The sequence below is a fragment of the Emys orbicularis genome, chromosome 15 (assembly GCF_028017835.1).
Source record: "Emys orbicularis isolate rEmyOrb1 chromosome 15, rEmyOrb1.hap1, whole genome shotgun sequence".
NCBI classification, from domain to species: Eukaryota; Metazoa; Chordata; order Testudines; family Emydidae; genus Emys; species Emys orbicularis.
The window spans coordinates 2,897,831-2,918,931 of record NC_088697.1 but is presented as its reverse complement, the minus strand read 5'-3'; the positions used below and the strand labels follow the sequence as shown (position 1 = coordinate 2,918,931).

The 21,101-nt window shown below is 51.2% G+C and overlaps 2 non-coding genes across 2 annotated transcripts; both read left to right on the top strand.

The window, feature by feature from the left end:
• The first annotated feature begins 12,898 nt into the window (after nucleotides 1–12,898).
• Nucleotides 12,899–12,970, top strand: TRNAQ-CUG (transfer RNA glutamine (anticodon CUG)). Its single transcript has one exon. It is a non-coding gene; the product is annotated as a tRNA-Gln (tRNA).
• A 1,911-nt stretch (nucleotides 12,971–14,881) lies between these two features.
• TRNAK-UUU (transfer RNA lysine (anticodon UUU)) lies at nucleotides 14,882–14,954 on the top strand. Its single transcript has one exon. It is a non-coding gene; the product is annotated as a tRNA-Lys (tRNA).
• Nucleotides 14,955–21,101: the final 6,147 nt, after the last annotated feature.

Here is a 21,101-nt window from a genome sequence, read left to right as displayed (position 1 = left end):
ATGCCTGGCACTGACCCCCCCTACCCCAGTGTGTGTCACTGTCCCCCCCATGCCTGACACTGACCCCCCGTGTGTGTCTCTGCCCCCCCCCCATGCCTGGCACTGACCCCCCCTCCCCCAGTGTGTGTCACTGTCCGCCCCATACCTGACACTGACCCCCCCTCCCCCTGTGTGTGTCTCTCGGCCCCCCATACATGCACTAACCCCCCCAGTGTGTGTGTCGCTGTCCCCCCCCCATGCCTGGCACTGACCCCCTCCCCTAGTGTGTGTCTCTGTCCCCCCATACATGCACTAACCCCCCCAGTCTGTGTGTCGCTGTCCCCCCCCATGCCTGGCACTGACCCCCTCCCCCTGTGTGTGTCTCTGTCCCCCCATACATGCACTAACCCCCCCAGTCTGTGTCGCTGTCCCCCCCCATGCCTGGCACTGACCCCCTCCCCCTGTATGTGTCTCTCGGCCCCCCATACATGCACTAACCCCCCCAGTGTGTGTGTCGCTGTCCCCCCCCCATGCCTGGCACTGACCCCCTCCCCCTGTGTGTGTCTCTGTCCCCCCCATACATGCACTAACCCCCCCAGTCTGTGTCGCTGTCCCCCCCCATGCCTGGCACTGACCCCCTCCCCCAGTGTGTCTCTCTGCCCCCCATACCTGGCACTGACCCCCCCGTGTGTGTCTCTGCCCCCCCCATGTCTGGCCCTGACCCCCCTCCCCCAGTGTGTGTCTCTCTGCCCCCCATGCCTGGCACTGACCCCCCCTTTCCCCTGTGTGTGTCTCTCTGCCCCCCCCATTTCTGGCACTGACCCCCCTTCCCCAGTGTGTGTCTCTGTCCCCCCATACCTGGCACTGATGCCCCCAGTGTGTGTCTCTGCCCCCATGCCTGGCACTGACCCCCCCTGTGTGTGTCTCTGCCCCCCCATGCCTGGCACTGACCCCCCCTACCCCAGTGTGTGTCACTGTCCGCCCCATACCTGACACTGACCCCCCCTCCCCCTGTGTGTGTCTCTCGGCCCCCCATACATGCACTAACCCCCCCAGTGTGTGTGTCGCTGTCCCCCCCCCATGCCTGGCACTGACCCCCCTCCCCCAGTGTGTGTCTCTATGCCCCCCCCATACCTGGCACTGCCCCCCTCCCCCAGTGTGTCTCTGCCTCCCATACCTGGCACTGATGCCCCCAGTGTGTGTCTCTGCCTCCCATACCTGGCATCGACCCCCCTGTGTGTGTCTCTGCCCCCCCCCCATGCCTGGCACTGACCCCCCCTCCCCCAGTGTGTATCTCTGTCCCCCCCCCATGCCTGACACTGACCCCCGTGTGTGTCTCTGCCCCCCTATTCCTGGCACTGACCCTCCCAGTGTGTGTCTCTGCCCCTCCCATGCCTGGCACTGACCCCCCTTCCCCAGTGTGTGTCACTGTCTCCCCCCATGCCTGGCACTGACCCTCCTCCCCCAGTGTGTGTCTCTCTGCCCCTCCCATGCCTGGCACTGACCCCCCTTCCCCAGTGTGTGTCACTGTCCCCCCCCCCCCATGCCTGGCACTGACCCTCCTCCCCCAGTGTGTGTCTGTCTGCCCCCCCACCCCTATGCCTGGTACTGACCCCCCTCCCCCAGTGTGTGTCTCTCTGCCCCCCCATTTCTGGCACTGACCCCCCCTCCCTCAGTGTGTGTCACTGTCCCCCCCATGCCTGGCACTGACCCCCCTCCCCCTGTGTGTGTCTCTCTGCCCCCCCCCCATGCCTGGCACTGACCCCCCTCCCCCAGTGTGTGTCTCTATGCCCCCCCATGCCTGGCACTGCCCCCCCTCCCCCAGTGTGTCTCTCTGCCCCCCATACCTGGCACTGACCCCCTCCCCTAGTGTGTGTCTCTGTCCCCCCATACATGCACTAACCCCCCCAGTCTGTGTGTCGCTGTCCCCCCCCCATGCCTGGCACTGACCCCCCTCCCCCAGTGTGTGTCTCTCTGCCCCCCATGCCTGGCACTGACCCCCCTTTCCCCTGTGTGTGTCTCTCTGCCCCCCCATGTCTGGCCCTGACCCCCCTCCCCCAGTGTGTGTCTCTCTGCCCCCCATGCCTGGCACTGACCCCCCCTTTCCCCTGTGTGTGTCTCTCTGCCCCCCCCCATTTCTGGCACTGACCCCCCTTCCCCAGTGTGTGTCTCTGTCCCCCCATACCTGGCACTGATGCCCCCAGTGTGTGTCTCTGCCCCCATGCCTGGCACTGACCCCCCCTGTGTGTGTCTCTGCCCCCCCATGCCTGGCACTGACCCCCCCTACCCCAGTGTGTGTCACTGTCCCCCCCATGCCTGACACTGACCCCCCGTGTGTGTCTCTGCCCCCCCCATGCCTGGCACTGACCCCCCCTCCCCCAGTGTGTGTCACTGTCCCCCCCCATACCTGACACTGACCCCCCCTCCCCCTGTGTGTGTCTCTCGGCCCCCCATACATGCACTAACCCCCCCAGTGTGTGTGTCGCTGTCCCCCCCCCCATGCCTGGCACTGACCCCCTCCCCCTGTGTGTGTCTCTCGGCCCCCCATACATGCACTAACCCCCCCAGTCTGTGTCGCTGTCCCCCCCCATGCCTGGCACTGACCCCCTCCCCCTGTGTGTGTCTCTCGGCCCCCCATACATGCACTAACCCCCCCAGTGTGTGTGTCGCTGTCCCCCCCCCCCATGCCTGGCACTGACCCCCTCCCCCTGTGTGTGTCTCTCGGCCCCCCATACATGCACTAACCCCCCCAGTGTGTGTGTCGCTGTTCCCCCCCCCATGCATGGCACTGACCCCCCCTCCCATGCTGCCCCCCCAGGAGCCGATCCGGCGGGGGAGGCCGACCCTCTGCAGCGCTGCTACCTGCTGGGCTTCCGGGAATGCCTGCTGCGGCTCTCCGCCTTCGTCCGCGACGCCCAGCCCTGCGTGCAGGGCCAGCTGCTCGACACCCTGAACCTCTACCTGGCCGCCAAGTGCCGCCAGGTGCCGCCGGAGCCGGCCTGCAGGCTCCGGCCTGGCCTCCCTCCCCCGCCTGCCTGCCCGGTCTCCCCCAGCCCTTCCTCGCCCGCGCAGCCACGCCACCGACCCTTTCACCGCCCCGGGGCCCCGGAGACGCCTCAGAGACACACGGACGAGGCAGCAGCTTCGAAAGGGGAGCCCCCGCAGCCGGCCGTCTGGAGACCGTGGCCATAGGGCTAGCAATGCAGACACTGTTCAGAGCTCCGTGTATAGCACTCACCCCTCCCTTCAGGCCGTGTATATAATGTAAAGTTTATCTATATTGCCAGTTCCTTGCAAATCCTCTGCCCCCCGCCTGAGCCTGAGCCGGGAACACGTCTTTTTGGTAGAGCCGGGGGGGGGGGGGGGTTAACCCGCAACGTGTTTTCCGGTGAAAAATGCAGATTGGGTGACACCGAAACAGCTCGTGAATCCGCGGCGGTTTGACCAATTTCCTCGCTTCGGGGGAGGGGTGCGTTTGTGTGTGGGGGGGTTGGATCTAAAATGAGACGTTTTGATTTGTCAGGGAGAGCCGACTTTTTGTTTGGAAATTCTCTTCCATTTTCTTTGTTTAAAAATATCCCCTGTGTGTTTAAATAGGGTTGAAATTATGAATAGGGCGAACTGTTTAATTCTGACGGTTTTGAAATGAAAGCTTTTGATTCTTCAGCGACAACTGACTTTTCAGTTGGAAAATTTTTTGGATTAAAAAAAAAAACCCTCCCCCCCGTTCAATTTTTAAATGGGAAGCAGAGAAATGGCCTTATTTAAACCAGAGCAAATTTGTTTATGGACCCTACCCCGGCAGTTGAAACCTGGCTGCCAGGAATTGGTGTGCACGCAACAGGGTAAACTCAGCTTTTTTGCCCAGATCAAGTCGAAGTAGATAAGAAGGAATTATCAGCTCAGCTGTACAGTGGGCGAACTGTGGCAGCAACTTAGGCCTGGTCTACACTTAAATGTTAGGTCAACACAGCTCCGGTGCACTGGTGTAGACGCGGCTAGCTTGACGGAAGAATTCTTCCATAGATCTTCCTGCCATGGTAGGAAGTGTCTACACCATGACACTACAATGGCATAGCAGCAGTGTTGTACCTGGGCCCCCATGGTGTAGATGTGCCAAGGAGGCCTTGGTAGACCCGGGAATTGAATGCAGATTTTCTGAGAACCTTATCATTATTGCTTATATTACCGTATTATGTGAGGTGCCAGAGAAACACAGAACAAAAAGACGGTTCTGCTAAAAGCCCATCTTTGATGGCTAGCCACAACTTACCTAGTTCACATGCCCTGCCATCTGCGCAATCCTAGGTTCACAGGCAAAGATTTGCAAAAGTAAGTCATGATTGCAGGTAACCAACCTTAACAGGACCAGATTTTCAGAAGGCACTTTCTGATTTAGTTGGGGATTGGTCCTGCTTTGAGCAGGGGGTTGGACTAGATACCTCCTGAGGTCCCTTCCAACCCTGAGAGTCTATGATTCTATGATCATGAGACTCTGGGTGGTGAATCAAGGTGGACACTCAAAACTCAAAACGAAGATGCCAAAAATCACCAGCTGCTTTTGAAAATCTCAAGGCCGGATTTTAAGGTGGTTCTGTCTGGAGCTGTTTCAATTTATGGATTTTTCTGTTAGCTGGCCAAACTCAAAACTTGGGACAAATAATAATTTGTTGAGTTGCCCGCCAACTGATTTAAAAAAAAAAAAAAAATTTCCAGCAAACCGAAAGCAGAAATAAACCAACCCCCAAAATTGTTTCAGGTCAACCGAAACTTTTCATTCGACTTGGTTCATTTTGGAGCTTTTAAAAAAAACTTCATAACTGAATAAAATAGATGTGAAATGTGAAATGAAAAGTGCTTTTGAATGGAAATGTTTTGTTTTGACCCCGTCACAATGACACATTTTGAATCCCCGCCCCCCAAACTGAAACAATTCATTGAATTCAACACAAATTTGCCAAAATATTTCGGTCGACCCCCAAGCTGCATTTTTTTGGTGGAAAAAAGTGTCATCCGAAGAATTTCGCCTAGCCCGAATTCTGATTATCTAGCTCTATTGCCCGCTTGACGCTTGCCAAAGAATTCCAGCTCCTAGCATCCACAAAAAAACACCTTAGCCTGGTATCCCTAAAGCTAAGCAATAAGTCCTGGAAAGTCTTGATTTCTGTAGGAATCTCAATAATTTTTTTTACAGGTAAGTAGCAAAAATAAGACTTGAAATCTGGTTGGATTTGAACCTACAACCTTTTAATGGCTATTTTGTATTCTAGAAGGCTAATAGGCAAACTGTTGCAGCACCAAGCTTGCTATTAAAGTTTTCTTTTAATGGATAGAGGCCTTTGGTGTCTGCACTGGTGTTTTATATCAGACTCTATTAAAAGCACTGTGTTTTATAAACTATAATCTTGAATTCCAACCGTGTGAACCACCCACAAGTTGTGTGCTTTGTCGTGGGATGCCGAAGCATGAAGGAAATTGTCATGTTCCAAGAGAAGAGGACTATTTCCCCCAAATATTCTCCCATCCCTGCACAAAGGGAAAGGTGTGGAAGTGCATTTTTGTTCCATTGTGTGCATTTGTGTCCGATGTCCGTTTGCAATGTGGTAGCCAGAATTTCTGTTTTGTTAGAAATTCTGCAATTTCAGGGGGGAAAAAATTCATTCCAAATTGGAACACCGACAACAAATGGAAATTTCCCAGAAAATGAAATGTTCAGGGGAAAATAAAACCTTCTTGGCCCAATCAGAATGTTCTATTCTGGTTTCACTGCTTATGATATAGCCCTGGAAACGAAATGTAAAGTAGAAGTGCATTTTGAAACGCAAAGTCGCTTCAGAATGAAAAATCAAAACTTTTCCAGCCGGATGGTTAGTGAAACGCTTCCTTTTGATTGTTTTGCCCACGCAAAAGGTCACTGAAATGGACATGTTCCCATGAAATGTTAGTTTTCGATGAGCTGGCCAATTTTCCAGTGGCAAACTGGTAGGTTGAAATTTTTTTGACTTGCTTTCTATGTGTCTGTGTCCTTTGGGTGTGTCTCTGTATAGCTGTGTCTTTATTTCTCTATATTTGAGTTGTGTTTCTCTCTCTATATTTGTTTGTGTGTGCACCTCTCTATAGCTGTGTGTGTGCTTTTAACCCGCTCCGAGCCCGGTGTGGGAAAACATTGCTGTACGTGGAAAGTGCATCCCACCGCTAACACCAGCAGCGCTGAACTTCTTGATGCCCATCTGACTTTGCACAGGCTTCTAAGCTTTGTTGGGCTCCTGCTTCACCCCGTCAGCTCTGCCCAGTGAGTCCAGCTGAGATCAACCCCTGGTCAAAGTCTCTTCAGGGACCCATGCACCTCAGCAGGTATCTGCAGTGACGCCCGGCTGTACAGAGTTGGGTTTATTAGTCAGCTGGAATTGTGAAGTCCTTAGGTTAGCATGGAGGAGCCAAGCTTAAGACATCAAGTCAGCCAAGCTGCCTTGGGCTGTCTCTTCATCAGTGCCAGGTGAGAGCCAGATCTTATTCCCCCCCCCTCCCCTCTTGGCCCATCACTGTCTCTTCCTCACTGAGCTCACGTGTTCTGCTTGACTAAGTTTCCCATCCTTAGATGTTAATTGATCTGTACTTGGGGTGCCCACTGTCTGTCCAGATCCTCCACTAGTTAGTTACTGCCCCATTTATTCACTCCAGCCAGTTCCGAGACCCCAACACCTCATGTCTCCTGGAAGAGCAGGTCCATGGGTAGCCAGCCCTAAGCCTGGTCTACACTAGAAAATTAGGTGGCATAACTACGTTGCTCAGGTGGGTGAAAAAACTTGAACCCCCCCCGAGCGGCGTAGTTAAGCCAACCTATCTTTATTAATGATCTGGAGGATGGTGTGGACTGCACTCTCAGCAAGTTTGCCGATGACACTAAACTAGGAGGCGTGGTAGATACACTAGAGGGTAGGGATCGGATACAGAGGGACCTAGACAAATTAGAGGATTGGGCCAAAAGAAACCTGATGAGGTTCAACAAGGACAAGTGCAGAGTCCTCCACTTAGGACGGAAGAATCCCATGCACAGCTACAGACTAGGGACCGAATGGCTAGGTAGCAGTTCTGCAGAAAAGGACCTAGGGTCACAGTGGACGAGAAGCTGGATATGAGTCAACAGTGTGCTCTTGTTGCCAAGAAGGCTAACGGCATTTTGGGCTGTATAAGTAGGGGCATTGCCAGTAGATCGAGGGACGTGATCGTTCCCCTTTATTCGACATTGGTGAGGCCTCATCTGGAGTACTGTGTCCAGTTTTGGGCCCCACACTACAAGAAGGATGTGGAAAAATTGGAAAGAGTCCAGCGGCGGGCAACAAAAATGATTAGGGGTCTGGAGCGCATGACTTATGAGGAGAGGCTGAGGGAACTGGGATTGTTTAGTCTCCAGAAGAGAAGAATGAGGGGGGATTTGATAGCAGCCTTCAACTACCTGAAGGGGGGTTCCAAAGAGGATGGAACTCGGCTGTTCTCAATGGTGGCAGATGACAGAACAAGGAGCAATGGTCTCAAGTTGCAGTGGGGGAGGTGTAGGTTGGATATTAGGAAACACTATTTCACTAGGAGGGTGGTGAAGCACTGGAATGCGTTACCTAGGGAGGTGGTGGAATCTCCTTCCTTGGAGGTTTTTAAGGCCCGGCTTGACAAAGCCCTGGCCGGGATGATTTAGTTGGGAATTGGTCCTGCTTTGAGCAGGGGGTTGGACTAGATGACCTCCTGAGGTCCCTTCCAACCCTGATATTCTATGATTCTATGATTCTGTGTAGACAGCAATAGGAAATCTTCTAGGTGGATTATCCAGGCAAATGTGCCGCTGTAATGTTTTAAGTGTAGACAACCCTTCATCAAGTAAGTCCCTGGTAGGCCTAACGTTCACAAAAGCCCTACAGAAAAATCCCGCTTCAGGGTAAGGAGGATCCCTGAACTTTGTGAAGGCTGGACTGGGTGAAATTTTTCAGCTGAAACTTTTTTTTTTTTGGGGGGGGGGGGGGATGTGTGAAAAATATCATGAACTTGGGTTGATTTCACCCACTTGGTCATTTAAGGGGCAAAGCAAAAGAATATTGGAAACAGTCAAAAAGAAACATTTGGACGTTTTAAAATCCAAATGTTTCGATTTTTCCCAGTGTAAGGGCTTTTCGATTGGCCAATTCCCTTTCCTTCCATTTTTTTCTCAAAAACAAACCAAAGAAAAATTTGGAAAAACATTAATGCTGAAAGTTGAAACGAAACGTTTCGTTGCAGGCTGAACAAACCATTTAGTGCGGCCCAAATCAACTTGGGTTTTTGTTGTTCGGATTTGCCGGCAATGTGAAAAAAAAATCAGTTTGACCCGAAACAAATTTTTTCCCGTTTTTCGGAATCAAAATAGCCATTATTCACCAAGCTCTGCTATACCCTGGTGGGCTGTAGGAGCCATGAAAACTGTGTGTGTGTGTGTGTGTGTGTGTGTGTGATTGTCCATCACTGTAGAAGTCATGAAAACTCTATGTGTGTGTGTGTGTGTGTGTGTGTGTGTGTGATTGTCCATCACTATAGGAGCCATGAAAACTCTACATGTGTGTGTGTGATTGTCCATCACTGTAGAAGCCATGAAAACTCTATGTGTGTGTGTGTGTGATTGTCCATCATGTAGTTTGTACAATGAATGCTTCATTTGCTAATAAAAATAACTGGTAAAAAGTTGACAGAGGTGAATCACATTTTTTCCATGCCCACCTGTCTTTTCGGAGGGTGGTGGGAAAAAGGCTGTGAAATTTCAGCCCCAAGCGTGGTTTGTGAGTGTGTCATTGCATGTCTGTGTTCACACGTGACATGCATGCATTTGCACAGGCACGTTCCCACGTGTACATGCATGGTTTGGGTTTTTTTTTAAAGGGGCTGGCGGGGAAATCTGAGACGGCTTGATTTACACTCCCCAGCCCCGCTGCTGTTGTATGGGTCACACCGGGCTTCCTGTCTGTTGGTGAGGCCACGCCAGGGGTCTACAAGCCCCCAGCCTCACGTGTGGCTGTCATGGGTCTCGTGGTCCTTGGTTCCGCGGGAGGACCCCTCCTTTGTCGTGACGCCCCCCCGTGAAGCTTGCCCTCTCTTGCTGTGGGCCCCTGGGCCTCCACCCCTAGAAGGAGAAATGCCCCCCCTCATCTCTACCCTGCATCCTATATCATCTTCCCCAACAGCTTCTCCCCTGTCCTTTCTCTTCCATCCCAGGTAAACAGGTCGCTGGGCCCTCTCTCTTCTGTCCTTTGTTCCCCTCTGACTGGAACTGGTTGGTCAGGTCACCGGGGGCCTCTCTCCTCAGCTCATTGTCCTCCCACTGGCCAGAACCGGCCTCCCGGTCACCAGTCACTAGGGTCCCCCATCTCCAGGCCGACATCCGGGGTCCTGGCTGCTAGGTGAGGTCACACCTGGTCCTCTGCACCAACAAACCAACTTGCCCACCAACCTGTTAAACATGCAGCACACATGTTTAACAGGGAAACTGAGGCACACACAGTGCTCACACCAAACACTAAGCAACCCCCCCCCCCCCGCTTCATCACAGTGGCCCCCTCCCACCATGGCACCAAATGGAAAAACACTTCTTTGGGCGCCCCAGCGAGGCAGAGTGCCCCAGGCCCCAGGCATCTCAGCAGCCGGGCCAAGCTGGAACCACGAGTGCGTGTCATAGAAAGTCCACGTGTGTCCCTGTCCTGACTGAGATCTGCAACTCAGCCCCCGGGGTGTGTGTGTGTGTGGGGCGCTCCCGGACTTTCAGGGCCAGATTTGAGGCCTGCTGCTTTCGATAGCAGTGAGAGAGTGGGGGGAAGGTGTCTTCCAGCCGCGGGCCAGCAGCTGCCTGCCCGTCCCCCGATGCAGCACGGACACAAGCTAACAACCTCTGCAAACAGGGACCCCTGGCTCAGATGCCCTCCTGGTACAGTCCCTGGGGCACCAGCTTTCTACCCCTCCCTCTATCTGTACCCACCCCTCTGCCCGTCCATCCTCATACAGACCCTACGATCTATCCCTCCCACGTCATACATCCCATTTCCCTACTGACCCCCATCGCATTAATCCTCCTATCTCTCCCAACCCCCACCATCCACCTTCCCAATTCACCCCCTGCCTGCCCCATATACCTCTTGATCCCCATCTCTCCCTCCCTCTGTCCAGCTAGCCATCCCACACACCCCTCTGTCTAGCCATCCATCCCACCATGTGCACATCACCTGTCTATCCCCAGACACACCCCTCTATTCACCTATCGATCCCGCTGTTCCTCTATAAACCCCCTCTCGATTCGTCCATCAATCCCTACACCCCAACCACACCCCCGTCTATGTACACCACCTATCTATCTATCTATCTATCTATCTATCTATCTATCTATCTATCTATCTATCTATCTATCTATCTATCCCCATTCATCCCATCTATCTATCTATCTATCTATCCCCATCCACCCCCGCTATCTATCTATCTATCTATCTATCTATCTATCTATCTATCTATCTATCTATCTATCTATCCCTTTGCACCCCCTCTATCTATCTATCTATCTATCTATCTATCTATCTATCTATCTATCTATCTATCTATCTATCTATCTATTCCCGTACACCCCCTCTATCTAACTATCTATCTATCTATTCCCATACACCCCTTCTATCTATCTATCTATCTATCCCCATCCACCACCCCCCCCCCTCTCTCTATCCCCATATGCCCCTCTATCCAGGGCCGGCTTTAGGACCTGCGGGGCCCGATTCGAATACCCGGCGGCGGTCCGGGTCTTCGGCGGCACTTCGGCGGCTGGGGGTCCGCTCTGGGTCGCGGCACTGAAGGACCGCCACCGAAGGGCCACCAAAGACCTGGAGCGGACCCTATGCCACGAAGACCCGGAGTGGACCGCTGCCGGATGAGTAAAAAAAATTAAAAAGGCGCCTAAAGCCAGCCCTGCCTCTAACTATTTATCCCCATACACCCCCTCTATCTATCCCCATACCCCCATCAGCAGGATACCTGTGCTGTATCCTGCTGATGGGGGTATGGGGATAGATAGAGGGGGTGCACACACTGTAATTGCGGATGGCAGGCAGGTCTGTCTCACTGTCCAATGTGTTACCAGTTTGCCTATATAGACCGTCTCAGAGGTTGGTGGGACAATGAAAGTTTTGTGTCGCTGTCCTATTCAGGGTATCGGGGCAGGGTAGGGGTACCAAAGGGGGGAAAGGACTGAGCTCTGCACGGAGGACACTTGATTCTAGTGGGATCTGAACTTATGTCACTGGAATCAAAGTCCAGCCTGCTAACCATTACACCATAGACCCCTCTGAAAACACAGCAGCCTACAAAGCTGTGGAAGCCCTAGGTTGTGTTGGGTTTTGGCATTGGGAACACACTCCTGTACCATGAATACTGCTGCGGTTCAGGTCGCCCCATCTCCAAGAAGATCTGTCAGAACTGGGAAAGGTCCAGAGAAGGCTTAGAACAATGATTAAGAGCACGGAGCAGCTGTGTAAGGAGAATTTAAAAAGACTGGGACTGTTCATCTTAGAAAAGAGACAACTGAGGCGGGATATGCTAGAAGTCTATAAAATCGTGACTGGGGTGGAGAAAGTCAATAAGGAAGTGTTACTTACGCCTTCCCGTAACACACAAACCAGGGGTCACCCAATGAAATTACTAGGCAGCAGGTTTAAAACAAACATAAGGAGGTATTTCTTCACAGTCAACCTGTGGAACTCATTGACAGAGGATGTTGTGATGGTCAACAGTATAACAGAGTTCAAAAAAAGAACTAGATAAGTTCCTGGTCTATGAATGGCTATTAGCCAAGAGGGCCAGGGACACAGCCCCATGCTCTGGGTGTCGCTAAACCTCTGACTGCCCCAGCTGGCACAGATCCACAGGGTCTGGTCTATGCCCCAGGCCCTTGGGAGTGACCCCTTTAGTGCATCAGGCATCAAGGACCCATACCGCTCCTGCCATACTTGGCAACTGGGCCTTCAAGCAACCCCTCTCTTTCTCTTTGACTCCTGGTGTGTGTGTGTGTGTAGATTGGTTTGAGCCAGTCCTTAATGACCCATTCATACCACTACAGACTGTCAGGTGACACAGCACCCACCCCATCCCCGCTCTGCCTCCACAGCAGCTTTTAATTCTTTGTGCGCTGCACATAGCAACGCAAAGCACAAAGGGAAACTGAGGCACGCACCGGCTTCCCCAAAACACTACCAAAATTCCCACTTCATCACACCAGGATCCACAGGTTCGGTCCCATCGGGAGTGCCATCAGTGTTTAATCTGTGCTGGGGCCAACCCCTCGCACCTCTCGGCTTGGCAGTTCACAGCCACGGCACCTCTGGGCTCCTGGCCAGCAGCTGCCGCTCTCCGGCCGCCCAGCTCTGAAGGCAAAGCGCAGAGCTGCAGAGGCAAGGGTGGCACGGTACGGCGTTGCCTCCCTTACTTCTGCACTGCTGCTGGCGGCGGCGCTGCCTTCAGAGCTGGGTGCCCGGCCCGCAGCCGCTGTTCTCCAGTGGTCGTAGGCAAGAGGAGTGGGGCTGGCCTGTGTGGGGAGGCTGTGATAGGGAGCTCGGGGCAGTGTGTGGGGAGGCAGTGGTGCCAACATACCAGTTCCCCAGGGTGCCATTTCCCCAAAGGCTGGCCCTGCTTGTGGCCCTCCGACCTGGACACATTATTCCAGCCGCGGTTGCACCCAGGTCACCGAGAGTCGGGGAGGTACTTGGGGCACACGGTGTCTGGGCAGCACGCACTGGGTAGTGCTTTAGATCATTGTCCTTTGTTGTCTTCAACTCCAGGCTTGGGCCAACCCCTGGCAAAGCACCTCAGGGTGACTGGCACTCTGGCAGAGCAGTCATTGCAAATGCTCTGAAAGGGCTGTCAGTCAGCTGGTTCCATGGTGTAATGGTTAGCACTCTGGACTCTGAATCCAGCGATCCGAGTTCAAATCTCGGTGGAACCTGGGCTATACAATTTTAACAGTTCATCTTTCCTCACCTTTGGTGCAAACTTTTCTTTGAGCATTTTACTTCGATGAGCCATTCTCCGCCCTCTAGAGTTCCCTGACTGACGGTTCTGTTCGCTTTTCTTTTCTCTGCTGTGTTTTCCTTTTCCTTTCTCTTTTTCTCTCATATGGGGACTGCAACAACAGTTTTTCTCAGTTATATACAATGGGCCTACATCCTAAAGTGATTGATAGATGAGAAATAGAGAGATAAGATCCCATCAGAAATAGATAGATAGGTGCTAAGAAAGAAATAGATAGATAGATAGATAGAGCGGGTGTATGGGGATAGCTAGATAGATAGATAGATAAAGACAGCACAAGAAAGAAAGAAAGAAAGAAAGAAAGAAAGAAAGAAAGAAAGAAAGAAAGAAAGAAAGAAAGAAAGAAAGAAAGAAAGAAAGGAAAGGCTGTGATAGATTATATGCTGATAGCTAGAATAGACATCATTAGAAAAAGATGGTTAGATATGTAGATTGATAGATAAATACCATCAGCAATTGATAGATGTACGCTATCACGGAGTGTAGGGGAGTCCGGGCCCTGCACCCCCACTTCCTGCGATTCACCATGACTCTCAGCCAGCCAGTAAAACGGAAGGTTTATTGGACGACAGGAACACAGTCCCAAACAGAGCTTGTAGGTACAACCAGGACCCCTCAATCAAGTCTTTCTGGGGGGCAGGGAGCTTAGACCCCAGTCCTGGGGCTCCCTCTGTTTCCCCAGCCAGCTCCAAACTGAAACCCCCTCCCCCTGGTTCCTCCTCCAGCCTTTGTCCAGTTTCCCAGGCAGAAGGTGTCACCTGGCCCCAACCCCCCTCCTGGGCTCTCCCATCCCACACACAGTTCCAGTAAAACTCCCCTGCAACATTCCCAGGTCAATACTCCCCACTCCCTGCTGTGTCACATATGCCATCAGAGAGACATAGATAGATAGATAGACGGTGTGTGTGGGGATAGATAGATAGATAGAGGAGGTGTGGGGGGATTGATAGATAGAGGGGGTGGATGGGGATAGATAGATAGATAGAAGAGATGGTGACAGAATATATGCCATTAGAAAATGATAGATAGATAGATAGATAGATAGATAGATAGAGGGGGTGTATGGAGATAGATTGTTAGAGGGGGTGCCTGGGGATGGATGGATGGATAGATAGACAGATAGAGGGGGTATATGGGGATAGATAGATAAAATACTATCATAAATAGAAAGAAAGAAAGAAGTGATAGATTATATGCTGATAGATATAATAGACGTTAGAAAAAGGTGGCTGATTGATAGATCCCATCAGAAATAGATAGATAGATGCCATCAGAGACAGACAGAAAATGAAGTGAGAGGACAGATGCTGATAGAATAGATGCCATTAGAAAGGGATAGATTGGTAGATAGATTAAATACCACCAGAACTAGATAGATATAAGGCAGGGAAGAAAGAAGGGAAGGGAAGACACAAATGAGCTGCTGATAGACTAGGTGGCATTAGAAAGAGATGGTCAGATACATAGATTGATAGACACTGTCAGAAACCTGGATCTGCCATCAGAGAGAGGGGGAAATGGATAGACCAGATGCCCTTAGAAAAGGCGAGACAGAGACCCTCAGAGGGAGGAACTGGCTAGATTAGCTGCAGCCAGCGAAGGAAGGGGGGGGCTGGCTGGCGAAGCAGAAAGCCCCCCTGGATCTCTAGCTGGGCTGGACAGACAAGCGAGCTGCAGGGCGCTAGATGAGGAGCCCCTACTCATTCAGACACACGAAAGAGGACAAGGGCTTGGTGAGCGGAGCCCCGACAGAAACAGCTGCTCAGGGGCTGCGAAACAGCCAGTGTGCTGCATCACTCTCCTGCTGATCCTCAAACAACAGGGAGCCCGGATAGCTCAGTCGGTAGAGCATCAGACTTTTAATCTGAGGGTCCAGGGTTCAAGTCCCTGTTCGGGCGAATCTCGCTTTTGGCAAACAAGTAAATTGCGGCATTTTGAGTGGTTCAGAAACAGCGGCTTAGTTTCTAAAAATGACTCTTTGTGTGTGTGTGTGTGTGTGTGTGTGTGTAATGGCTGCTCACCCCAGTGACAGATCACAAGTGTCTGTGTGTGTGTGTTAAATGGCTGCTCGCCCCACTGACTGATAGTGTGTGTGTGTGTGTGTGTGTGAAATGGCTGCGAGCCCCAGGGACTGATCACAAGGGTGTGTGTGTATGAAATGATAGCTTTCCCCACACTCTTTGTATGTGTGTGTGTGTGTCTGAAATGGCTGCGAGCCCCAGTGACTGATCACAAGGGGGTGTGTGTGTGTGTGAAATGGCTGCTCACCCCAGTGACAGATCACAAGTGTGTGTGTGTGTGTGTGTGTGAGGGAAGAGGCAAGGGAGGTAATATCTTTTATTAGACCAGGGGTCGGCAACGTTTCAGAAGTGGTGTGCCGAGTATTCATTTATTCACTCTAATTTAAAGTTTCGCGTGCCAGTAATACATTTTAAAATTTTTAGAAGGTCTCTTTCTATGTCTATAATATATAACTAAACTATTGTTGTATGTAAAGTAAATAAGGTTTTTAAAATGTTTAAGAAGCTTCATTTAAAATTAAATTAAAATGCAGAGCCCCCTGGACCAGTGGCCAGAAGCCAGGCAGTGTGAGTGCCACTGAAAATCAACTTGTGTGCCGCCTTTGGCACGTGTACCATAGGTTGCCTACCCCTGTATTAGACCAACTTCTGCTGGTGAGAGAGAGGCTTTTAAGCTGACGGAGCTCCCCTTCGGGCCCGTGCGGTTAGGTAAAACAGAGATCAGTCACACACACGATACCACCTGGGTCGGCTCCCACACGCTCGCTGTAGTGCAAACAGGAAGTCAAGCTACATGATCACAGTCGCCTTAGAAGCTGTGACCTCACCAGAGGCTGCCAAGGCGGCTGTGCAAGACAGCCGAGCTGGTGGGCCTGATGCACGGGGCGGGGCGGGGCGGGGCGGGGCATTAGGGTTGTATCATCCTGAAGTTGTAGGACTTTTTGTTGAACCCCAAAAGCTTGAAAAAACCCAAATCATGTTGTGCCAAACAAAATGTTGTGCTGTTTGTTTTTTTAAAAAAGGTGTTTATAGTTCAAAAAAATAAAATCGGAGTAAATGTTGAACGCAACAGTCATTTTGAATAAAAAAAAAAAATCCAAACATTTCATTCTGAAAACGGTGAAACAAAATGCCTGTTTTTTTTCTTTCTGATTTTGTTTTCAACCAAAGTTGTGAAATATTTTGGTTGACCCGAATCTGCGTTGTTCAGAGAAAACAACAGACACAGCGGAACCGTGCTCTAATCAAAGCAAACATATTTGAAACTGTTTTGTTTTCTACATTGCACTTCTATTAGAATTATATTCTAATATTTTATATTAGAATATAATATATATTATATTATATATTATATATTAGCATATATATTATAATATAGTATATTCTTATATATATATTCTATATGTATATCGATATAATATATATAGAATGTTTTGTATTAGAATATTTTGACATTTCATTTCAATAATGCCAAAACAATAGAATAGAATAGAATAGAATAGAATAGAATAGAAAATTTGGATTGGAAGAGACCTCAGGAGGTATCTAGTCCAACCCCCTGCTCAAAGCAGGACCAACCCCAACTAAATCACCCCAGCCAGGGCTTTGTAAAGCCAGGCCTTAAAAACCTCTAAGGAAGGAGGTTCCACCACCTCCCTAGGGAACCCATGGAGGTGCTTCACCACCCTCCTAGGGACATAGAGTTTCCTAATATCCAACCTAGACCTCCCCCACTGCAACTTGAGACCATTGCTCCTTGTTCTGTCATCTGCCACCACTGAGAACAGCCGAACTCCATCCTCTTTGGAACCCCCCTTCAGGTAGTTGAAAGCAGCTATCAAATCCCACCTCATTCTTCTCTTCTGCAGACTAAATAATCCAGTTCCCTCAGCCTCTCCTCATAAGTCATGTGCTCCAGCCCCCTAATCATTTTTGTGCCCTTCGCTTGACTCTTTCCAATTTTTCCACATCCTTCTTGTAGTGTGGGGCCCAAAACTGGACACAGGCCTCACCAGTGCCGAATAGAGGGCAATGATCACATCCCTCGATCTGCTGGCAATACTCCTTCTAATACAGCCGAAAATGCCGTTAGCCTTCTTGGCAACAAGGGCACACACTGTTGACTCATATCCAGCTTCTTGTCCACTGTAACTCCTAGGTCCTTTTAATATAATATAATTAATATGCATCAATATTAAAATTAATATCAGAATATAATAGTCTAAACAAAAGAAAACAAGATTCTCCAGTCTGAATAGTTTTCAATTTTTTCCCATTGAAACTGACACGTTCCCACTAAATGTAGGTCTAAAGTTTCCTGATTAAGTGCTGGCAGTGCACAGCACACTTTGGCTTTCCCGATCTCTCTGCTCCCCCTGATCTACCACCAGCACCGATTAGGACACCCATGGTTATTTTTCTCCCCTTTGTGGCAATGCCTGTTTGCCGTGTCATTTCCTGTCGTACATTTCAATAAGTGAAGGATCTGCAGGATTCTCCCATAGAGGTGGAGTGAAATTCCATAGGGCTCCTCTATGGACAGTTTCCTCTGTGTTTTTCCATCAAACAGAGCTTATTTTGCACCCTCGGAGCCGTGAGAATGATATCTGGCTCCCTGAAGACTTGCCTAGCTTGTATCAGCGGGTTTTCATTGTGTTTCTAGCTGGAGCGGGGTTATGGGGCAGCGTTGCGTCCTTGCTAATGCGGTTTGTTCGGTGGCACTCAGCAATCCCTCTAGCTAGGGAAGGTCCGGAAGCAAATGACTGCTGGGGTCTCCCGGGAAATGAAAAGTCTCTGCCCCTAAAAGGGACGTGGTTGTGGTGGGCATGATCTGTAGCAGGCGAACTCACTCCGGGTACGTCTACACCGCAGTTAGACACCCATCGCTGGCCTATGCCAGATGATTCGGGCTAAGGGGCTGTTTCATTGTGGTGCAGACATGGGCGGCGCTTGATTCCCCCCCCCCCGCTTTGGGGAGCCCAGCTCCGCCCCTTCTGCCCATGGCCCCGCCCACCAGAGCCCCGAGCACATTCCCCCCCTCCCTGGGGCCCACCCAGCCGCGCCTCTCGCCTTGAGTCTCAGGCCGCTGGCCAGCGGAGCCCCAAGCTCCAGGCTATCGGCCTGAGCTGAGTCCCCACTGGCTTCAGGGGAGAGAGGGAGTGAGGGCGGGGCCTCGGGCGGAGTGTGGGCAGGGCCACAGCCTGGGTTTGGGAAGGACTAGCCTCCCCTGGCCTATTATACCGGCTACCCCTGCATCATGAGGGTGCAGCCCCTTAGCCTGAGTCAGCCGGCCTGCGGGTTTTTACCTGCAGTGTCGACACACCCTGAGCGTTAAAGAGGCACGCCTTTGTGGGTCTGGCACTCTGATGCTGCATTTATCGATGGGGCTACTTTATCTCAACAAATAATCACCAGCCCAATGTCTAACACAGACCTGGTAGGATCCAGGCAAGGCGTAAACACAGCAAAGAGCTCTCCGTGACTCATCCTGGTCTCTAAAACTGTCATGGACACACAGATTGTGCCCACTCTTGGCCCCGTGCGGTCCGAGGGGGGGGTGCCCCTTTCAGTGCGACAGCCCTTCTCGGGGGTCCACTCTCTCTCGGGGTCAGGCCCCTCCACCTCCTGGAGCCCCACCTCTCTGAGCCTTAGCACACCTGGTTCTCGCTGTGGGTCCCCTCAGGGAGTCCACTCGCTCTGGACCCCCGGGGCCTCCACCCCCGAAGGGGTTAATGCAACCCTGTTCTCTAGCCTGGAGCGACTCTCAGCCAGCGCAAAACAGGAGGGTTTATTGAGCGTTGAACCCAGCACAGGAAACTCTCCGGCCTCAGGCCTCGCCTCCCTCAGCCCAGCACATCCCAGTCCCCCTGCATCCAGGTGGGCTCTGCCTGCTCCCCCTCTCCAGCCCCGAGCCCCCTGCTTCCCAGCTGGGCATCTGAGATCCCCGGCCCCAAGCCCCGCCTCTGTCCATTGTCTTCTTTCCAGGGAAACAGGGTCGCCTGGGCCTCCTCTCCTCTCTTCTGTTCTCTGGCCCCTCTGGCTGGAACCGGCTGGTTAGGTCACTGGGGTCCTCTTGTCGCAGCCCGTTGTCCTCCCACTGGCCAGAACCGGCTGCGACTCCTGAGCTGGGTCTCAGGTCACCAGTTGCTGGGGTGTCCCTCCTCCAGGCCATTGGCTGGGGTCCCAAGTTCCCTCTCAGGTCCTCTGTAACAACAAACTCCCTCTCCCCTCACCTTGTTAAACCAGTAACACTCAGGGACACTGAGTCCCACTCCCTCTGCATGCAACCCACTGGAAAACACGAAAAAAAACCAAGAAAACCCCCCACTTCGTCACAAAAGCCCACAGCCTCAAAGGCTTTAACAGTCAGGATCTGGGCCCAAGTACCCACGTGGGGAACACAAACAGAGGCGTTTCAGTGTAGGAGATTTTAACAGGATCCCATGGCTGGAAGTCGAAGCTAGACAAAGCCAGACTGGAAAGAAGGAGCCAACTTTTAACAGAGCAGGTGATTAACCGTTGGGAAAACTCCCCCAGGCCTGGGGTGGGGGGGAGGGGATTCTCCAACATTGTGTTCATGAGAAAGGCTGAATTCGACCCAAATCTTTATTCCCGACAGTGCTGGCTACTGTCTCTGCGATGCGAGGAAAGACAAAGGGGAACAGGGAACATTGGATGCTGAGGCTGGGGGTTTATATGATGCTCACAGATCAGGCCCGGTCTGTTACTGAAGAGTTGATATTAACAAGGGGCTGAGAAATTCCATCCCTCCCCCCGTTAGCCACAATCATTAATAGAAAGAGCACTTGATGGTTACCTGTTCTGTTCATTTCCTCTGAAGCACCTGGCCTTGGCCACTGTCGGAAGACAGGACACTGGGCTAGATGGACCTTTGGTCTGACCCAGTGTGGCCGTTTTTATGTTCTTATGACTCAGAAGGGCTGGGTTTTTATTCCTGGCTTTGCCAGGTGACTTGAGCAAAAGTTTCTGCCCCCTCCCCACAATGCCTCACTTCCCCCATTTGTGAAATGAGGGTAAGGCTATGTGCTTTGAGATCTCCGGAGAAACCTTGGTGCTGGTGGAATCCCTGTTTGTTGGCGAGGTTCTGGAGGAGCCTGTAGGAGGTGTATGGGGGGGGGGGGGGGTCAACAGGCTAAGTCGCTTGAAGATAACAAGGAATCTGGTGGCACCTTAAAGACTAACAGATTTATTTGGGCATAAGCTTTCGTGGGTAAAAACCTCACTTCTTCAGATGTATAGAGTGAAAGTTACAGATGCAGGCATTATATACTGACACATGGAGAGCAGGGAGTTACTTCGCAAGTGGAGAACCAGTGTTGACAGGGCCAATTCAATCAGGGTGGATGTAGTCCACTCCCAATAATAGATGAGGAGGTGTCAATTCCAGGAGAGGAAAAGCTGCTTCTGTAATGAGCCAGCCACTCCCAGGCCCTATTCAAGCCCAGATTAATGGTGTTAAATTTGCAAATGAATTTTAGTTCTGCTGTTTCTCTTTGAAGTCTGATCGCTTGAAGATGAAGCTTGAAAAGTTTATGAAGGGCCGATATCATGGGGGTCATCTGTGATGATTTAGGAGGTTCCTTCCAATCCTACACCCTTGTCAGGGGTGGTGAAAAAACATTGACCAAAAATCCATCTGTCTTGAAAACTTTTGATCGGGAACCCTCCTCTCCTAAATTTTAGTTTTTGAACCTATTTTTACATTTTTTTCCAGTTTGCCACTGGGAAAAGGAAGACACAAACAAACAACAAGGCAATCAACGGAACACTGGAAAATGATCACTTGCCATTTTTCAAAAGCAATTTTATTTTAATTTTTTTGGCCAAACTTTCCCCCCACCCCCAAAATACCCCCTGAAAATTTTTACTCCTAAAAAAAGACTGTTTTTCATTTCAAAAAAGTTTTAAACTAACAAGCATAAAATTCTACCAGCTCTACAATTTTTGGGAAAGCCACTCTGAAAGACAGAGACATTGGGGGGGGGGTGGGGGGGGGCGAAGGGA